The 22,315-nt window shown below is 40.5% G+C and overlaps 1 long non-coding RNA gene across 1 annotated transcript; it reads right to left on the bottom strand.

The window, feature by feature from the left end:
• Positions 1-10,147: 10,147 nt before the first annotated feature.
• LOC143678931 (uncharacterized) lies at positions 10,148-13,564 on the bottom strand. The gene is made up of 3 exons (XR_013173482.1): positions 13,373-13,564; positions 12,688-12,804; positions 10,148-10,461 (listed from the first exon to the last, which is right to left on the bottom strand). It is a non-coding gene; the product is annotated as an uncharacterized LOC143678931 (long non-coding RNA).
• Between the last annotated feature and the right edge of the window lie 8,751 nt (positions 13,565-22,315).

Here is a 22,315-nt window from a genome sequence, read left to right as displayed (position 1 = left end):
CAGCTTCACAGCCTGCCCTGCAGATTTTGGACTCTGCATTCCCACAGTTACATGAGACACTTTGATAAATTTAGTATTTTCCTGTTGATTCTGTGGCTCTAGAGAACCCTAACTAATACAACTTGGTACCAGGAAAGGTTCTTAAGAAACAGAATCTTAAAAATGGGTTTTTGTTAATTGTTTTCTACTCTAACTGGTCTCAAAGGCACTAAGGACTCTGATTCCCATAAACAGAATGACACTCCCATTTCATGGAGTGAGATAGCAAAAGAGATATCTCAAAATATCACCATTTGATTCTCCTACTGCTTTACTGTACAAAGCCAGTCTCTGGAGGATAATGTTTTTGACACCATTACAGAGTTTTGTGGAAATAAGAGTATAGAGATGTTGGTTGGCTGTTGTTAGATACACTGGATACATTAAGGAGTGAAAGGGATGGATTTAAGGCTTCAAAAAGAAGCTCAAGCACTGTCTGACAGATGTAGAAGTTTCTATGAGTATCCTGAAGGAAAATCTTATTTCCTGTAGCCATAGACTTCAGATATTTGAAAATCAGACTTAGATTCTTATTGTTGGAGTAGCAACTTTACAGCATAAACTGAAATCTCAATGTTGCATGGTGTCTGCCATTAAAGTGAGGGCATTGATTGGAGAGGAGTGGAACCCTGAAAAGTGTTTTGGTGACATATGGATTGATAATGATGTCTGGGGTGAGGTTGAAACCCTCGGTCATCCGCAGTCTTCTCTAGATAACCCTGTAATAGTCTGCCCTAAGAACATAGCCACCCCACTTCCAGTCTGCCTTGAGGAGTTGACCACCCAGCCTCCTCCTGAAGGGATTAGCCCTAGAGTGATTAATCCTGTTTGACCAGATGAAACTGCAAATGAAGACCCTGAAGCAAATGGCTTGGAAGATATTTCTAATTCTTTTCATGATCCACCCCCACCACCACTCATTTCTTCCACACCTATAACTAGACTAAAGTCCCAACAGGCCCCTAAAGGTGAGGTACAAAGTATCACACATGAGGAAGTATGTTATACTCCAAAAGAACTCTGAGTTTTCCAGTTTATATAGACAGAAATCAGGGGAATATGTGTGGCAATGGATTTTAAGCATGTGGGATAGTGGTGGGAGGAATAAAAGGCTGAATCAGGCTGAATTTATTGATATGGACCCACTAAGCAGAGATTCTGCATTCAATGTTATAGCTCGAGGGGTTAGACAAGGTATTAACAGTTTGTTTGGATGGTTGGTTGAAATATGGATCAAAAGGTGGCTGACATTACCTGAGGTTGAAATGCCAGAATGGCCCTGGTATAATGTAGATGAGGGGATTCAGAGACTTAGAGAGATTGGAATGTTCGAGTGGATTTATCATGCAAAGCCTGCTCTTACACCCCTGGAATGTTTGAATGATGCATCTTTTATCAGAACAGTGAGAAATTAATTTGTGAGGCTAGCACCATCATCCCTGAAGAGCTCTGTAGTTGCTCGTCTCTGTAAGTCAGATATTACTGTGGGAACTGCTGTCACTGAGCTGGAATCCTTAAAGACAATGGGGATGACAGGATCCCGAGTTGGCAGAAGCCAGGTGGCAGCACTTAATCGCCAAAGACAGGGTAGACATGGTTATAATAGTAGACAGCCAACTCAAAGCAGGAGTCAATAATAATCTGACTCACAGAGATTTGTGGCATTGGCTAGTAAATCATGGGGTACCTAGAAATACAATAGAAGGGCAGTCTGTGAAATTTTTGTTTTAGCTGTATAAACAAAAGAGTTCTAGGTCAAGTGAACAGAACTCTAACCTGAATTACAAAAACACAGAGTCACGGACCCTTAATCAATTTCCAGACTTGAGACTGTTTACAGACCCAGAGTTCCTTGAATGAAGGGGAGGCTAGGTGCCTTTGGGGGTGAACCCTGTTACACTGCCACAGATTTATACTGTTAATCTTCCTCCAGGCTTCCCCAAGGAGACCAACAGCCTTTTACCAGGGTAACTGTGCACTGGGGAAAAGGAAATGATCAAATATTTCAGGGATTATTAGTCAATGGTTCAGAAGTGACATTATTTCTAGGGGACCCAACATGTTACTCTGGACCACCAGTCAGACTGGGGACTTATGGAAGCTAGGTGATCAATAGAGGTCTGTCTCACAGTGGGTCCAGTGGACCCCTGGGCCCATTCTGTAGTTATTTCCCCAGTTCCAGAATGTATAATTGGAATAGACATACTGAGAAACTGGCAGAATCCCCACACTGGCTCTCTAACTCATGCAGTGAGGGCTATTATGGGGTGAAAGGCCAAGTGAAGTACTACAACTGCCCCTACTTAGCAAAATAGTCAATCAGAAGCAATACCGGATTCCTGGAGGGATTGCAGAGATTACTGCCACCTTAAGGACTTGAAGGATGCAGGGGTGGTGATTCCCACCACATCCCCATTCATCTCTCCTATTTGTCCTGTGCAGAAAACACATGGGTCTTGGAGGATGACAGTGGATTATCGTAAGCTCAACCAGGTGGTAACGCCAACTGAAGCTGCTGTTCCAGATGTGGTATCACTGCTTGAGCAAATCAATACATCCCCTGGTACCTGGTATGCAGCTATTGATCTGGCAAATGCTTTTTTCTCAATAACTGTTAGTAAGGACCACCAGAAACAGTTTTCTTCAGCTGGCAAGGTCAGCAATATACTTTCACTGTCCTACCTCAAGGGTGTATCAACTCTCCAGTCATATGTCATAATCTTGTTTGAGGAAATTGATCATTTCTCCCTCCCACAAGACATCACTCTGGTCAATTAGTAATGATATCATGTTGATTGGACCTAGTGAGCAAGAAGTAGAAACTACTCTAGACTTACTGGTAAGGCATTTGTGTGTCAGAGGATGGGAGTTAAATCCAGCAAAAATACAGGGGCCTTCAACCTGAGTGATATTTCTAGATGTCCAGTGATCGGGGGCATGTCGAGGTATTCCTTCTAAGTAAAGGATAAGTTGCTGCATCTGGCCCCTCCTAGGACTGAAAAAGAGACACAACACTTAGTTGGTCTCTTTGGATTTTGGTGACAACATATTCCTCGTTTGAATCTGCTACTCTGACCCATTTATCACATGACCAGAAAAGCTGCTAATTTTGAGTGGGGTCTGAACAAGAAGAGGCTCTGTGACAGGTCCAGGCTACTATGCTATATTCCTTATTTGGGTGTGCTACTCCAGCCCATTTATCAAGTGACCAGGAAAGCTACTAACTTTGAGTGGGGACCTGAACAAGAGGAGGTTCTGCAATAGGTCCAGGCTGCTGTATAATCTGCTTTGCCACTTGGGCCATATGATCCAGCAGATCCAATGGTCCTGGAAGTGTCAGTTGCAAATAGAGATGCTGTTTGGAGCCTTTGGCAGGCCCCTATAGGAGAATCAGAATGCAGACTCTTAAGATTTTGGAGTAAAGCCTTACCATCTGCTGCAGATAATTGCTCTTCTTTTGAGAAACAGCTTTTGGCCTGCTACTGGGCTTTAGTAGAGACTAAATACTTAAACACTGGCCACCAAGTTACCATGAGACCTGAGTTGCCTATCATGAGGAGCTGGGTGTTTCTGACCCATCAAGCCATAAAGTTAGGTTTTCACAGCAGCATTCCATTGTAAAATGGAAATGGTATGTATGAGAGAGGGCCAGAGCAATGCCTGATGGCACAAGTAAGTTATTTGAGGAATTGGCTCAAATGCCCATGGTCTCCTCTCCTACCACATTACCATCTCTTTCCCACACCAGAGGTATAGCCTCTTGGGGAGTTCCTTACAGTGAATTAACTGAGGAAGAGAAAACTCAGACCTGGTTTACAGATTGTTCAGTACGATATGCAGGTACCACCTGAAAGTGGATAGCTTCAGCAGTACAACTGCTTTCTAGGGTGTCCTTGAAGGACAGGGGTGAGGGGAAATCCTTCCAGTGAGCAGAACTTAAAGCAGTGAAGTTGTTCACTGAGGCACCTAGTTGTTCATTTTCTTGGAAGGAGAACTGTCCAGAGGTCCATTTGTATATTAACTCTTGGTTTGTTGTTAATAGTTTTGGGCTGGACGGTCCAAAGAAGAAAGCCTTCTTGACCAAATGGTGGAAAAGAAATGAAACAAAACAAAGTTTTGGTGACAAATAGAGTTGGGAGTTCATTCTGGAGGTTACTTTTATGCATTATACAGATATTCCTTTTTAGTTTCTAGTGTATTAGAATAGCTAGAAGGAAATACCTGAACTGTTGAACTATATTCCAGTAGTCTTGGCTTTTGAAGATGATTGAATATATAGCTTTTATGGTGTGACCATGTGATTATAAAAACCTTGTGACTGACACTCCCTTTACCCAATATTAAGGCAGAAGAGTAAGACAATAAAGAAAAAACAACAACAACAAAAAAACAGTGACACTTGCTTCCTGAAGTCTGGCTACCAGGGATCCTAGATTCCTCTGTTGCATGGCAAGGCACTTGGTGGTGTCTGCTGGTCTCTCCCTTATCTCCTGGGTTTCATTGATTTCAGCTTTTTGTTTACTTTTTCTTCTCTCTGTATTCATGTCGTTTATAAGAACTCCACTAGGACGATTAAGATTCATCTTTAATGAGGGGGATCACACCTTAACTGAAGATCAACTGAAAGATTTTGAGGAGGAAGTAGATGTGTCTCTACAGCTGTCTGTGAATTACAATTAACTTGTCCATTTTTTTGCATTGGAAGAGCCTGGAAGAAGGGATTTAAGATGGTTTGAAGTTTTGAAACTGGGTGATTTGAAGAGCTGTTATCTTTAATATTAAGTTCAAGGAGGCTAGAAACAGGTGTTGGTTTTGGGACTTGCACTTTTTAAAATTATATTATCAGGATTAGGATGTTAGCAGTTAGAAATACGTATCTGAAGTTAAAATGAATAATGTAAGAATGAAATATATAGAGAAAATAGTTGATATTGTGGGCAGTGAAGAGATTGAGAAAGGAGAAGAAAAGGCATAGAATATTAAGGATTTCTGAATTTAAGGGCCAGAGTAGAGGAATGATTAAAGGATTCAAAATAGAGGTGTTTCAGGTAATAAGAGGAGAATGAGAAAAGCATTGCATTGCAGAAACCAACACAAGACAGTTTCAAAGATGCAAGTTGTTCAACTATGTGATTTATGCTGATTTTTTTGAGAAAATGACATAAGAGGATGAGAAAAATATGGCAATTTATTAGGCGCTTATGGTCTAGAGTCACAGATCCTAAGTTTATTATCTGTTTCTGCCTCTTCTTTCTTATGACACCATGGACAATTTACTTTGTTAAGTTTAATAAGTTTGCTGTGTGGATTAAATGAGATAACACAAGCCGTCAGATGGCTTGCCATAGAGTAAGCAGTTGCATATCTAGAGCAGAGCTGTCCAACAGAATGTCCTACAGCTATATAAATGTTCTGCTTTGCACTATCCAGTACAGTATCCAATCAGCAACATGTGGCTATTGAGTTTTTTTACTTTAATTTTGATTCATTTAATTTTGATTTTAATAGCTACTTATGGCTAGTGTTTACCATATTAGAGAAGTCTGGCATAAAATCAGAGAAGGATGCTGTCATGGTTAGGGACAGGTGTCAACTTGGCCAAGTTGTGGTACCTGTTCATCTGATTGGGCAAACACTGGCCTGTCTGTTGCAATGAGGACATTTCATAGGATTAGGTCATGATCACGTCAGCTACATCCACAGCTGATTCCATTTGTAATCAGCCAAAGGGGAGTGTCTTCTGCAATTAGTGATGCTAAATCCAATCATGGGGAACCTTTTAAGGAGGACTCAGAGGAGACAGGTTGCATTCCTGCTTTGGCTGGTGAGACTCTCCTGTGGAGTTCATCCAGGCCATCCATTGGAGTCATTGGCTTCGCAGCCTGCCCTGTGGATTCTGGACTCTGCATTCCTACGGTCACGTGAGACACTTTCATAAATTTTATATTGGCAAGTGTTCCCTGTTGATTCTGTTTCTCTAGAGAACCCTAACTAATACAGATGCTTATAAGATTGAATGATATTTCTTCGTCATGTAACATTCTGGAGGTAGGGGCTCTAGGTTGGAGAGGACGTTCGGATCCATGTTGACTTTCAGGGACTCTGCTTCCTCCAGCTAAAGTATCATCTTTATTTGCATATTTAATGTTGTCTTAGTTCCAGTTCTGTATTCCAGCCCATGGGAGGTTTTTTTTCCTCTTAAAGATATCATGCAGAAGTTTCCCACACTATTTCTGTTCAATTTCTTTGGTGTGACACTGATCACATGGTCCCACCTAGCTATGAGGGGGGCTCAGTGCCCAGATAAAATTGATCACTTTTAGAAAAAGGACTAGAAGGACTTAGGAACAATTAATAATCTATCACAGAATGCAATAAAAATCAAGTTGTTCTTGTTATTCCAGCTACAAAAGATACATTATTTATTTTAGTAATATCTTTTAATTCACACATTTCTTCAATTTAGAGTTCCATGTCACTCTCTGAGGAAGCAATCATGGTTCATTTTAACAGGGCCTGCTAGTCAGGTCCTGAGGGTCTCAGAGAAGAGATACTTACAGATTACTCACAGTTGCATTATTTGCTATCAAGGCACATAATGTAATATACAGCAGTCAATTTCTGACCAGCATCCATTCCTCTTTCTGCTTAGTTAATGTGCCTCACATTTCTTTGGAAAAAAATTTTCTTGCATTGTCAATGGAGGATAAATATCAATTTTTTTTTATGGGTTTGGCTCTTACACAAATTGCAAGGATATAGCTTCTGCAACTGTATACTTTTTGGGAGGAATTGCCTTCTACCTAAGTTTCAGGGGTGAAATTCACTTGCTAAAACAGTCAGTACATCACAATCTGTGCTAAAAGTAATTGATCCAAAAGAAGGCATGTGTTGTGACCTTTCACCATTTGTGAGGATTCTAGGAGGATGTGAGGCTTTTAACTACTCTAGTTTAAGATGAGAGTCTGGATTTTTCTCAGGTTGCCTAGAAAAGCAAAGGATGGATGTTTCAGTAATATTTTGATTAATTAAGCCAAGCCTAAGTCCTCTGACTTGAAATTTTAAATAAATGAGCCAAAAATAAGCCAAAAAAGTTTATTTTCAAGTTGGGCTTTCTTATGGCCAGAAGTGGAACATTTTTTAGTGATTCGGACAAAAGGTAAGAAAGATAATAAATTCAAAAGAATAAACAGGGCAATACCTTTATGCACAATTATCATCCTAGACCCCAATTTTCGGAAACATGGAAAAAAATAAGTTTCATATTGTTCTAGTTTGCTAGTTGCCTGAATGCAATATACCAGAAATGGAATGGATTTTAAAAAGGGGAAGTTAAAAAGTTGCTAGTTTGCAATTCTAAGGCCAAGATAAGGTCCCAATTAAAGCAAGTCTATAGAAGGCCCAATCAAAGGTATCCAGGGAAAGATACCATGGTTCAAGAAGGCCAGTGAAGTTCAGGGTCTCTCTCTCATCTGAGAAGGCATATGGTGAACACAGTCATGGTTTCTCCCTCAACTGGAAGGGCGCATGGCAGGCACACAGCGAGCACAGCATCGTCTGCTAGCTGTCTCTCCTGGCTTCCTGTTTCATGAAGCTTCCCGGGAGGCATCTTCTTTTTTCATCTCGAAAGTGCTGGCTGATGGACTCTCTGCTTCATGGTGCTGTAGCTTTCTCTGTTCTCTGTCTCCATTCTCCAAAATGTTTCCTCTTTTATAGGACTCCAGAAACTTATCATGACCTACCCAAATGGGTGGAGACATGTCATCACTTAATCCAGTTAAACAACCATTCTTGATTAAATCACATCTTCAGAGAGAAGATCTGATTACAGTTTCAAACATACAGTATTGAATAGGGATTATTCTACCTTTATGAAATGGGATTTTGATTAAAACATGGCTTTTCTAGGGTACATACATTCTTTCAAACTAGCACACGTATTGATTGAAAGGTGACTTTGCTCATGAGTTTTTGTCAAAAAACAAAAATCACTCTCAGAATTTCAAAAGAAACAATTTAAGTAATTGGTTGCAATATAAGAGGGTTGAAGGAAAATAAAAAAAGCAGTGATGTTATCCTGATATTAAAATGGGCAGAAGTTTCCTACCATATCTGGACTAGAGGAACTAAAGGAAAATGCATTTCCCAGAGCCCACAATCACTGGGCAATAAGACTACCATAGGTTATAGGCAGCCAAGAGCCATATCTCCTCTCATGTGCATGAACTTGCTCTTACACTGTTGTCACTAGTATCAAAGCTCACCAGCCTATGTTGAAACTGCTCACCTGCTATCACAGCCATCGACTGATGCTATTAGAACTGTGCCACTTAAGAAGAAAGCTAGGTGCCTATATTTGCCCACCATTGCTGCTGAAATGCTGTAGGTACTGGCAGAAGCAGAAAAGAAAAATAAAATACCTCCTCCGTTCATTGCACCTTTCCTTTTCCTACCAGTGTTCCATTGGCAAACTCTAAGCAGGAACCTTCTTGCAATGAAATCCAGAAAATGTAGTTTGCAGGCTCCTAGTACCCTGTAAAAAAGACGGGAACCTAAAAGGTCAGGAATGGAACTAATTCAGACATATAAAGTGTCATTGAATTGTCATGTATTTCTAGGGAGACCATGAAGAGAATAGCCTTACTTCCCACATATGGTAATTTTATAGCTAAAAAAAAAGATTTATTTGAATTCATTTCTGTTCTTCAGTGCTAAATAATTATACTGGAAGAATTTCTAGTAACCACCATATTGATCAGCATCTTTTCTTTATAATAAATAAATGTCTGTCAACTTAAAAATTCTTACAATACAGAGGCCTATAGATTCTAGCTCTACATGTGCATTTTTTTCTTAGGATCAATAGTGCTTAAATTAGACCATTGTGATTACAAGAAGATGTAATTAAACTCAGTTGACTGAGATCCAAAACACAACTACTAAATTTGGAAAACAAAATTCAAAATACTCAATAAAGTTGGTGCAGTTTTATACAGAAAGGAATTGCGATTTCCTAGACTCCTCTAGCAACTCATGCAGTACTTCCCTGCTTTCACCTCTCACACATGTGTAGTAAGTTTGGAGATAAACCAATTCAGGTACGTCTCTGATATTTGACATAACTGATAGAGCTGATTACACTTCAGTTTAGAGTACATTTTCTTGCACAAGTCATTAATTTACAAGGCCAATTATGGCTTGTTCGGAGAAGGGACTCTAAAAACGATTTAAAAAATTCCCTTATACTGCATCCATGGCAACTGTTAAGAACACGTTCAGTTACCTTTTCTGTTGTTGAATTTACAGACATGATACAAAAACATTGTCGAAAGGAGTTGTCATTGCTAAAAGAAAATTTAAAATGCACCTGTGAAAGAAATGAGATGTGCTGGGATTAGGATACACTGCACAAAGATGCTGACAATTTGGTGCAATTCGTCTGGGCTTGCCTTTAAGAACATTTTTTTTGACAGAGAAATATAACGTCTCATCTCTTACCACAGAGTAATCCAAAGAAACATTGCATCTATCTGATAATACAAGTTGACAAAGGAAAGGTTGATGGAATCAATGAATCACCTCTTTAATATATTTTTCCACCTAAGTATAGATCATTAGCCTAATGGACTATGTTTTGCAGTAGACGCATTCTTTTAACTGTGTGCTAAAATAACATGTGGAACCTTCCCATTTTAATGGTCACTTAACCTTCATTGTGTCAAAGGCTTAAGTGAATTCAAATGTTTTATTAAATGCCACACCACCTATCTCAGAGAGGAAGTAGCTACAAGCTGCAGCTAATTTCCAGATACCAGTAGCTGCTGTTGGCAGTCATGGTAATGTGGGAAATTCTTTCGGCTTAGATCTGTGAGCATTTTTATTTTTTGGAGAAAGTGAAATGTCGACAAAGTTTGTCCTCAGGATCTATCTAGGTTTTCTTACTAATTCTGCATCTTCCAGTCCTAGTTACTCCAATCTTAAAGAAAGCTACAGTAGATGGTTTTATAGCCATATATTAGAGTCTTCACTACTTCTCAAAATATATTCATGAAAGGAAAGTGAAAGGGGGTAGAGAAGGAGAATGCATAGAAAGAAGAAACAGACAGACTTCAACAGATCAAGGCAAGCTTTATTAGAGAGCTTGAGAGGGACAGCCCCAGGAGCAGTGAAGCTGACTGAACCGGGAGCCATGCTAAAAGGAGGGAGAGTGACATATTTATAGAGCAGAGTTTATTGAAACCAAGAAAAATAAAAAATCAAAAGAATAATGTCTTTCATGGTTACACTTCTGTGGTTAAACATTTGGTATGCTTCGGAGACTGTTAGGAATAGGCAGGTGGGGCTCTCCTGTTTGCCAGGGTGGGTGAAGTTCCATCAGCCATGACAGGTTAGGTCAGTTTGTTAGTTCCATCATTGCAGACTCTGGAGGGGTATAAGAAGGGAGTGGAGGCAACATCGTCATACCTGGCTGCTTCCTGCTGACCGGGGAGCATCATGTGGGGAGATCTTTCATAAGCCTGGAGGAGGAACATTGCTTTCACTTGATCATGAGTTGTGGCATGGGAGATGGCGGTGATTCATCTGGCAAAAAAAACTGGAAGAGTCCAGACATGTAGGCCAGGCAAGGGAGCAAATTAACACCGGAAACTGGGAAGAATTTACCTGTTTCTTAGTGCTTAGTGTTTTTCCCAGGTGTGCTAGGAGGAGATGGAGTGTCCAAGGGCCATGGCTGTAAGGGGCTGAAACTTTGTTGAGGTCGTAATGTTTGGAGGTAGGGGGAGTGGGTCTCTTGTTGCAAAATGATGTTTTGGAGCTTAATGAGGATGGGGGAATGATGAGAAGCAATTTGAGGATGGTCTGTGTCCAAAATGACAAAGTTAATGTGGGGGTCAGATGGGTTGAGGGGCTCATGCGATCTAGAGGCTTGGGGAGCAGGAAGTTAGTCCAGGACTCTTGTCCTGGTTCTGCTGTCTGGAGTAGAAAGATGGCCGTTTCACATAGGGGATGTGGAGGCACACTCGAAGCTTATGGAGGATCTCTTCCTAAAAGGGAGATGATAATGAATGAGTGAGTGAATGTAAGGTCCCCGAAGGAGAAGAGGAGGGAAGGGATTTTGTGGGGATAGGTAATAGTCCCTGATGCTCCTACTATGGGTTGGGGTCCTTTCATTGTGGACCCCTTTCACATATTCAGGAGAGAGAGAGTTGCATCAGTGTCGACCATGATGGAAACGATATGGCCAGCCACCATCCCTACCACCCTGGGCTCCCCGGGATTGTCACACTCAGTGGCAAGGGCAGTCGAGTCTGGTCTCCCTCATTCCAGTAACTGTGGAAAGGGGTATTTTGGTTTTGTAAGTGGGAGACCTGAGGGGCAGGGTGTCTGATCTGAGGGCAATCCACTTTCCAATGTCCCCATTGTCTGTAAGTGGGGCATGGCTTGGAGGGAGGTTTAGGGTTTGGGCAGGATTTTGCCCAGTGCCTGTGGTTGCCCCAGTGGAAGTAGGCCCCAGTGGGTCTGCGGTCTTTTGTCCTGGGGAGATGGGAGGCCGGTGTGTGGGGACATGTCGAGGACTCTGTAGGGCCGTGGCTAAGAGCTGGTATTTGGTCTTGAGGTTTTACTCTCTTTCCCTCCTTGCCTCCTTGTCCCGGTTGTTAAATACCCAGAGGGATACCCTGAGGAGTTCCTGTTGTGGAGTCTGTAGACCTTGTTCAAGCTTCTGAAGCTTTCTTCAGATGTCAAGGGCAGATTGGGTTATAAATTGTACATGCAAGAAGAGGTGCCTTCTGGTGTGTTGAGGTCCAGGCTGGTGTATTTTGTTTCAGCCTCGGTTAGTCTGACCATAAAGAGGGAGGTGTTTTCTTCAGGCTTTTGGGTAATTTCCCAGATTCTTTCATTATTTACCTGGATATGGGTGTTTTTGAGCATCCCTTCAAGTAAGCAGCTATCATGTGGTCCCTATTTCAAATTCTGGGGTCCTCGGGTTGGTATGTCCAATCCGGCTCACTGATGGGGAGTACCAGATCTGCAACTGGGTTAAGGTTTCTATTTTCACCTTAGAAAATAGAAGGCAATCTACATATTCTCAGGAGGATTGCCAAATGTGGCTCCGTTTGTCCAGGGTTAAGGTGGACATGAGTATATAATAAAGACCTGACCATGTAAGGAGGTAAGCCTGAAGTAAGGTGGATGAATTCTTTGCCATATTTGATAGGATTCTTGGAGAAGGAGCCTAATTTTTCCTCAATTTGGGATATACCTGCCATTGAGAAGGGGACATGAACCCAAACTGGTCCCTCTACTCCTACCACCTCTCAGAAGGGAAACATGGTGAGGTTTGTTTTGGCCCAAAGTAGATTTGGAGCATGTGTAAAGAGGGGAGGGAAAGGCTACCTGGGGTGTTGAAGCTGAGGGTTTGATGGGGGTATCCAGTGGGGGAACAGGAGAGGACAGGTTAGGGTTGTGGGGTGGGGGTTGGGATGGAGGGGGGTCATCAGCAGGTCTTGGTGATGAAGGTGGGGATGGGGTTGGGGGAGTGTTTTCCCATGCAGTGGCTGGGGTATCAGCCAGGAGTAGTTGGAGTGGAGAGCATGATTTATATAGGGAAAGTCTGGAGCAGAGATAGAAAAAGACCTGGAGATACAGTACCTCAGACCACTTGCCATTTCGATGGAGAAAGAAGTCTAGTTCATATAGAATGACAGGGTCAAAAGTCCCAAAGTCTGGCCATCGATGTTGATTATCTAAATTGTATTGCAGCCAGGTCTGGAATGAGAGTCGGAGGAGTTTAGTGGCCTTTAAATCAGGTGTTAAGCCTAATGTTTTTAGATTTTTTATGAAGCAGGTTAGAGGTGAGTCTGCTGGGATGGAGTCCCAGACCCCATTATGAGGGAGAGATAGTGGGGAGGAAGACTGACTCCGAGAGGCCAAAAGGCAGGGGTTGTCAACACCGGGCAGGGCATCCCCTGTCTGGTGAGAGGCCAGAACAGAATCCTAGTTAGGCAGGGGGGTGTCCCCTGCTCTGGTCAGCTGAGGGGATCCCTGGGGTCCATGTCAAAAGAGCAGGAGAGAGAGAGGAGAGAGAGAGAGAGAGAGGGAGAGAGAGAGAGAGAGAGAGAGAGAGAGAGAGAGAGAGAGAGAGAGAGAAAGGGAGGGAAGGAGGGAGGGAGGGAGGGGGGAGAGAGAGAGAGAGAGAGAGAGAGAGAGAGAGAAAGGGAGGGAAGGAGGGAGGGAGGGAGGGGGGAGAGAGAGAGAGAGAGAGAGAGAGAGAGAGAGAGAGAGAGAAGAGCCCACAGGGCACCTCTGTGGGGAGAGGTAAAGGGGGGAGACTCACCCACCAGTGATGTCTGAGGAAGATTTTAATCTGTCAGTGGTGGATGCAGTGGCTGACATGGCAAGGGTCCCCTGATCTGGAGGTTTTAATGAGAGACCAGAGGGCTAAAGATTGCTCACACTCAGGGTTTGCTGAGAGGGCCAAGAAAGAACCACTGGGGTCCCTGCACCGCTCACATGGCAATGAGGTCACAAATGCCTTTCTCTCCTAAGAGAGGGTAGCTTCAGGTCACCTTCCAATAGCCGTTTAGCCTATAGTGAGCTCAGAGGGTCACTTGGGTCCTGTGACCCTCTGACCACTTGGAGCCAGGCGTGAAAATGAAAGAAAAGGAAGGGAGGACTTAAAGGGGAAGGGTTTGAATGGAGGGGGAAAGAGCCAGGGACAGGGGGTTCCTGCCTTAGCCTTCTCCCAGGTTTTGGCACCATTATGAAAGAAAAATGAGGGAGTCCAGAGGAAGAGAATGCTTGAAAAGTAGGAATGGATAGACCTCAACAGATCAAGGCAAACTTTATTAGAGAGCTTGAGAGGGACAGCCCAAGGAGCAGTGAAGCTGACTGAACCAAGAACCGTGCTAAGGGGAGGGAGAATGGCATATTTATAGAGCAGGGTTTATTGAAACCAAGAAAGATAAACAAAAGAATTTTTGTGGTTACACGTTTGTGGTTAAACATTTGGTATGCTTCAGAGATTGTTAGGAATGGGCAGGTGGGGCTCTCCAATTCGCCAGGGTGGGTGAAGTTCAGTCAGCTGAAATAGGTTAGGTCAGTTTGTTATTTACATCAACTTATATTTCAAAAAAAGAAAATAAAGAAAGGACAACATCTATTTACACATGAATGAATCATTAATGTTATAGTTTTATATAGTTACACATCACATTGGAGTAAAGAGGGAATTGCTTCATTAATTCAAGAAATATTTAATGAGCACTTATTTTGTGGCAGGTATTTTGTTGGGTTTTGAGTTTGCAAAGATAAGTAAAAGTAGATCACTTCCCAGAGTTCACAAGCTAATGAAGAATATCAACAAGTAAATAATTATAACATATAGGAATAACAGCTGTGTAGAGGACAGTATAGAAAACAGATAGATAGAACTCCTTTATTTCAAATGCAACTCTTTTTCCAGGTTAAATCCTAAAAGGAAACTTGGGCTGAACTTCAAATGATGAGAAGAATGGTCCAAGATGATGAATAATAAAGGGTAGTGATTTAGGGATAATGAACGACATAATCTGTGAGCAGGGTAACCAGAATCACGTTTTCATATGACAACAGTGACATTATTGGGCTACTTTTTAATGCCCTTTTCCAAATATGGGGCTGATAGTAGAGACACACAAAAGGACTATGGGTGGAAAAGCAGAACAGAAGGAAGAACTGCTATAAGTTCTAAGTCCACTTTTGCCTCTGTCAGGACATCAGTTTTTATGGAAAGTGCTGATTTCAAATCTAATCTAGCACCAGGACTGTTTATAGAGGATTTCTCCAGGCTAGACACGGGAGGACTGGTAGGGTGTTTGTAGGGGTGGATTGGTGTGGGAGACTGCTATAATTAAACCATGTAAATGGCTGGCTTCGGTGAGACTGGTCCATTCCAGAGGGACTTTGGTTCTCTGCTTTGCTATGGGGGTGCCATACTGGCCAGTGACAGATCGAGGCGGTGCAATTTCCAATGAAGAGATTTCACAGGCTTTTCCTTGAAATTGCAAACTTTTTGCTTTGGGTTCTATATCTGCACTTTGCCAAATGCAAAATCATCGAACTGTCTCTTAAAGAGGAAGAAAGTAGGCCACATTCTACCCAGAATACTGCAAATAGCTGTATTGAAATCATTATCAGGTTGATGAACTTTTGCTGTTCAGACTTCCTAATGGATGCTGAAGTTCAGTACTTCCAACTGTTATTATTATTATTATTATTTTTGGAACTTTTAAACAAAAGTCTCTTTGATTTTGCCAGAATTTTATCTGTTCGCCTGACAGGAAAGAGGTTGCTCATTTCTAATAGTAATGGATTTTTCACAGAAAAGGAAAAGGAAAAATGAGCAAAGAAATGGGAGGCAACATGGTCAGTCAAGTTTTCATTTGTTTTAACACCACCATGTCAGAGAAAATAAATCTGTTAATCAAGTAAAGATGTTTCTTTTTAAATGTGCTTTCCACTTATCCAAGATTCCAAGATGTTTTCTGAGTGTTTCATATACTCATAGCCCTGTAACTGTTGGTACCATTCTCTAAGATTCTTGTCTTCTGTCTTTCTTTTGGAACTTATTCATTTTTTAATGTTCAACTATAATGTCCCTCATCCATTTGAACTTCCCTGAGCCTACTTATCTGGGATGAATTAAATATGCTATAAAATATTGCTGGTAAATCAATTGTGATATTTTATTTTGATTCTTACTATTATTAAAACTAAATCTCTGCAGTTCTCTTTCCTAATCTTGATTAAACAACTTTATTAATAGTTTACCATTTTTGAGCTCTTACTGGATGCATTATTTGATTATTTTATTTTCTCCTTTTAAAAGGTAGAACCTGTTAATGTGTCCCATTTTACTGATGAGGAAACTGAGACACAGAAGAAACTTGCTCAGGATTGCACAGTCTAGCAGCTTACTGAACAGGTTTCTAAACCTAAGGAGGCTGACTGCAGAGACTGTCATAACTATAAGTGTCATAAGCTCTAAATAACAGATTATATATAGAAGAAAATTATCTCCACAAAAAGACACAAAAGCAAAGGCCAAATTTTTAGGTGAAAAGTAGAACAAGAGAGGACAATCCATTTATAGTGAAATATAATCACGTCTTTCCTCCTGTTATTAAAATGCATCAGCCATGGTAACTTGCCATCTATGTAAATGACATTTAGGCACAGAACATCTTTATAATAATTTTTCTTTATTTGTTTTTTTTGTCACTTTTCTTAAAATTAGGTCACCCACATACCATAAGGACAGTCTTGAAACAGGAGATATAACTTTTTGAAAATTAACTTCATGATCAAAATATTTTATTGGAATTTGCTTTGAATTCTAGTTACTTTTATTTAAGAAATGATACCAACATGCTTCTTCTAAGACCTGAAATCTGAGATATTTCTTCTCCTTACCTACATGTTTATATGAAGAGCATTAATCTTCAGTTATTTTTAGTTGCATCCTTTTATATCTTTTTAATATATGCATTGAGCAGTATAAACTTTTATTGTATGTGTGTTGTTTCAGAAGAATGGATATATTTTATTTTATTCATTTTTAATTTGTGCTCTAGGAAGAAATAACACTCAGAATGCTAGATATTTTACAAGACATTTAAAATGAGCATGACTGCTAGTACTAAAAATTAGGTGAGATTAAAAACTCAGAAATATGTTTAATTTTATAGCAGAAGCATATGCTTTCATTTGAGGAGGAAAATGTTCCTGTGTGAGTAGAAGCCACTTGCCAAATAATGATGTCACTCTTGATTGTTGCTTGATATTCTGCTTCCTGCTTTTTTGACATTTTTTCCATGATATTGTATTGTCATGGTCCCAATTATATTTTGCAATTGCCATTAAGAAATACACACATGAAAATGGATTACATTAAAATGAAAGTTGCTTCAATTTTAAAAGCTTGAAATTATAGTTAGGGTTGTCAGAACTACAAATAGCAGCAGTGAGCAAATCTACATGCCTTCATTCCTGATTAGGGCAACTGAATCATTTATATATGTAATGCATTACAGAACTTCCATATTTGTAAATAATTATTTTATTATTCTACCATATGAGAAAAGATGGAAAACTACTGAAGGTAAGAGTATATTCACAATATTCTGATCTAGATTACTGTTTTTTTTAATCCACTAGAACACACTTTCATGGTTAAGTCTCTCAATTGGATATTTTATTTTTTCTATTATCGATGTTTCAGACCAATTTTGATTCAGCAGAAATAAGTATAGAAAATATGTTTAATGATAAATCTATATCTATGGGCTATTATTTATACATAGATGAGGAAAGGGCCGATTGAAATAAGAATGGACTAGAATGTGATATCAAACAGGGATATATATATCTGGCTTGTAGTGTCTTGGTTCCAGAATTCTGGCGCTAGGTTAGAATGTGCTGTGGTGTGAAGAATCTGACACAAGTTGTGTTGGTTTGAAAGGAAGTATGCCCCCTAAGAAAAGCCATGTTTTAATATGGATCCCATTTCTTAAAGGTAGAATAGTCTCTATTCAATGCTGTGTATTTGGGACTGTGATGGGATCATCTCCCTGGTTGATGAGATTTAGTTAAGAATGATTGTTAAACTGGATTAGGGGATGACATGTCTCCACCCATCTGAGTGGGTCTTGATTAGTTTCTGAAGTCCTATAAAAGAGGAAACATTTTGGAGAATGAGAGACTCAGAGAGGGCAGAGAATGCTGCAACACTACAAAGCAGAGAGTCCACCAGCCAGCGACCTTTGGAGATGAAGAAGGGAAATGCCTCCCGGGGAGCTTCATGAAACCAGAAGCCAGGAGAGTAAGCTAGCAGATGACGCCGTGTCTGCCATGTGCCCTTCCAGCCGAGAGAGAAGCCCTGACTGTGTTCGCCATGTGCCTTTCCAGATGAGAGAGAAACCCTGAACTTCATCGGCCTTCTTGAACCAAGGTATCTTTTCCCGGATGCCTTTGATTGGACATTTCTATGGACTTGTTGTAATGGGGACATTTTCTCGGCCTTAGAACTGTAAACTAGCAACTCATTAAATCACCCCTTTTAAAAGTCATTCCGTTTCTGGTATATTGCATTCTGGCAGCTAGCAAACTAGAACACAAGTAATGGTATGCTTTTACAGGAAGAGGTGAGTAAGTATGATGTTTTGTCAGTAGTGTATTACTTATGCAAAATAAGTGAGAGAAAAATTAGAAAAAAGATTGCTAATGTGTTACTGAAAATTGTAATAAGCAGTTCAAGATAATAAACAGTAATTGCAGAGTTTGAGTTTCACATCACATTTCTGCATTATGTATTATTATAAGAATAGAATCTATTGCACCTCCAGAATAGTTACAAATATCTGCAACACCAGTTAGTACCCTTCTGTTTCTCAAGTTTTAAAGTTTCGTTGTATATTACTAATAGCTCTTTTTGTTCCCTTATTCTTCATGGTGAATGTAATATTTTTAACTTGGTATGAAATGCATCCTGCTGTGTGTTAAACTTTGGCTCCTCTTGAAAGTGTTATTCCCTTATTCTTATATCACATAAAATGGACTACCAATATCCTGTGAAATACAATCATCCCATGGATATTTATCTAAATGGTGACTCTCAATCACTGTAGCTTACATTAATTTCTCCAGAACTGGACTAGAATAAGTCATACCTTTACTACTGAGTTGGAAATTTTTCCTCAAGCTCACTGGTGTTGTAGGTGCTGTCCATGTGAAGCATAAACCAATTTCACATGGATTCTCTTTGTTTTCTTGATGTCAGTTCAATTCACATTTGTTTGAATGCAGTTGGTATTACCTTTCAGACTTAATCTATACTCTATTCCCTGGAGTAAATTTTTGTTAATAGAAACATATACATGCAGAAAAACCACTTTCTTAAAATGCAATTTTATGAGATATGTTACATATTCACATACCATATAATCATCCAAATTGTACTATCAATAATTCACAGTATTATCATACAGCTGTGCATGTGTTGTCACAAAAGATTTTTCAATATTTTCATTACTTCAAAATCAAAAAAAAAAGAATAAAAGTAAAAATGAAAGTGAAAAAGAATACCCAAAATGTCCCATACCCCCTGTCATGGTCAAGTTCATATGTCAGCTTGGCCAAGTGGTGGTACTTGTTTGTCTGGTAAGTACTGGCCTGTCTTTTTGCTATGAGGACATTTCATAGAATTAAATCATGATCACATCGGCTACATCCACAGCTGATTCCATTTGTAATCAGCCAAGGGGAGTGTCTTCTTAATGAGTGTTGCTTAATCTAGTCACTGGAAGCCTTTTAAGGAGGATTCAGAAGAGACAGGCTCTCTTTCTGCTTCTGCTGGCAAGCCTCTCCTGTGGAGTTTGTCCAGATCCTCCACTGGAGTTGTCAGCTTCACAGCTTGCCCTGCAGATTTTGGATTCTACATTCCCACAGTTACATGAGACAATTTTTTATTTGCGAATATTTCCTGTTGATTCTGTTTCTCTGGAGAACCCTAACTAATACAATTTGGTACCAGGAGTGGTTCTTAAGAAACAGAATCTTGAACATGGGTTTTTATGAATGATTTCCTACTGTGACAGAACTCAAAGACACTAAGGACTCTGATTCCTATAATCAGAATGACATTGTCATCCATGGAGTGAGTTGGCAATAGAAATAGTCAAAATATCACCATTTGATTCTCCTAATGCTTCGCTTGTATGAAGCCAGAGTCTGGGGGATAATGTTTTTGAAACCTTTACAGAGTTTTGTGGAAATAAGAAGTATAGAGATGTTGGCTGGTTGTTGGTAGATACATTGTATACATTAATGAGTGAAAGGGATAGGTTTAAGACTTCAAACAAGAAGCTTAAGTGCCATCTGACAGATGTAGACATTTCTGTGAGTGTCCTGAAGGAAAATCTTATTTCTTGTAGCCATACATTTGAGATCTCTGAAAGTCAGACTCAGAATCTTAGAGTAGCAATTTTATAATGTAAACTGAAAACTCAATCTTGCATGGTATCTGCCATTAAGTGAGGGCATTGATTGGAAAGGACAGGTACCCTGAAAAACCGGTCACAACATATAGATTGATAATGATGTCTATGGCATGGTTGAAACCCTAGGTCAGCTGAGTCTTCTCTAGACAACCTTGGAATAGTCTTCCCTGAGGACATAGTTGCTCCACCTCCAGCCTGTCTTGAAGAGTTGGCCACCCAGCTTCCTCCTGAAGGGATTAGCCCTACAGTGATTAATCCTGTTTCACCAGATGAAATTGCAAATGAATGCCCTGAAGCAAATGGCTTGGAAGATACGTCTAATACTCTTTATGATCCACCCCCACCACCTCTCATTTCTTCCAGACCTATAACTAGACTAAAGTCCCAACAGGCCCCTAAAGGTGAGGTGCAAAGTGTCACACATGAGGAGGTATGCTATACTCCAAAAGAACTGTGTGAGTCTTCCAATTTATATAGACAGAAATCAGGGGAATATGTGTGGCAATGGATTTTAAGGGTGTGGGATAATGGTGGGAGGAATAGAAGGCTGGATCAGGCTGAATTTATTGATATGGGCCCACTAAGCAGAGATTCTGCATTCAATGTTATAGTTCAAGGGATTAGAAAAGGCATTAACAGTTTGTTTTGTGGGTTGACTGACACATGGACCAAAAGGTGGTCAACATTAACTGAGGTTAAATGGCAGAACTACCCTGAATAATGTAGATGAGGGGATCCAGAGGCTTAGAGAGATTGGAATGTTAGAGTGGATTTATGCAAAGCCTGCTCTTACATTCCCGGGAATGTCTGGAGGATGCACCTTTTACTAGAACAGTGAGAAATAAATTTGTGAGACTAGCATCATTATCCCTGAAGAGTTCCGTAGTTGCTCTTCTCTGTAGGTCAGATATTACCACAAGAACTGCTGTCACTGAGCTGGAATCCTTAAACATAATGGGGATGACCAAATCACGAGTTGGCAGAAGCCAGGTGGCAGCATTTAATAGCCAAAGACAAGGTGGACGTGGCTATCATAATAGACAACAAACTCAAAGTAAGAGTCAAAATAATCTGGCACACAGAGATTTGTGGCATTGGCTAGTGAATCAGGGGGAACCTAGAAATACAATAGAAGGGCAGTCTACTAAATTGTTGTTTGAGTTGTATAAAGAAAAGAGTTTTAGGTCAAGTGAACAGAAGTCTAACTTGAATTATAAAACACAGAGTCACAGCCCCTTAATCAGTTTCCAGATTTGAGACAGTTTACAGACCCAGAGCCCCTTGAATGAAGGAGAGGCCAGGTCCCTTTGGGGGAGAATCCTGTTACACTGCCACAAATCTATACTGTCAATCTTCCTCCAAGCCTTCCCCAAGGAGACTGACAGCCTTTTACTAGGGTAACTGTGCATTGGGGAAAAGGAAATGATCAGATATTTCGGGGATTATTAGACACTGGTTCAGAAGTGACATTGATTCCAGGGGACCCAAAACGTCACTCTGGTGCACCAGTCAGAGTGGGCGCTTATGGAGGTCAGGTGATCAATGGAGTTTTAGCTCAGGTCCATTTTACAGTAAGTCCAAGGGGGCCCTGGACCCGTTCTGTAGTTATTTCCCCAGTTCCAGAATGCATAATTGGAATAGACATACTGAGTCACTGGCAGAATCCCCACATTGGCTCTCTAACTCATGCAGTGAGGGCTATTATAGTGAGAAAAGCCAAGTGGAAACCACTAGAACTGCCCCTAGCTAACAAAATAGAAAATCAGAAGCAATGTTTGATTCATGGAGGGATTGCAGAGATTACTGCCACTCTTAAGGATTTGAAGAATATAGGGGTGGTTATTCCCTCACATCCCCATTCAACTTTCCAATTTGGCCTGTACAGAAAACAGATGGGTCTTGGAGGATGACAGTGGATTATCATAAACTCAACTATGTGGTAACTCCAATTGCAGCTGCTATTCCAGATGTGGTATCATTGCATGAGCAAATCAATACATCCCCTGGTACCTGGTATGCAGCTATTAATCTGGCAAATGCTTTTTTCTCAAGGTCCTTAGCTGTTAATAAGGACCACCAGAAAGAGTTTGCTTTCAGCTGGCAAGGCCAGCAAATACTTTCACTGTCTTACCTCAAGGGTATATTAACTCTCCAGCCCTATGTCATAATCTTGTCCTCAGGGACCTTGATCCTTTCTCCCTCTTATATGACATCACACTGGTCCATTATATTGATGTTATCAT

This window comes from Tamandua tetradactyla, chromosome 4 (genome assembly GCF_023851605.1).
Source record: "Tamandua tetradactyla isolate mTamTet1 chromosome 4, mTamTet1.pri, whole genome shotgun sequence".
NCBI lineage: Eukaryota > Metazoa > Chordata > Mammalia > Pilosa > Myrmecophagidae > Tamandua > Tamandua tetradactyla.
This window is presented reverse-complemented; position numbering and strand designations above follow the sequence as displayed.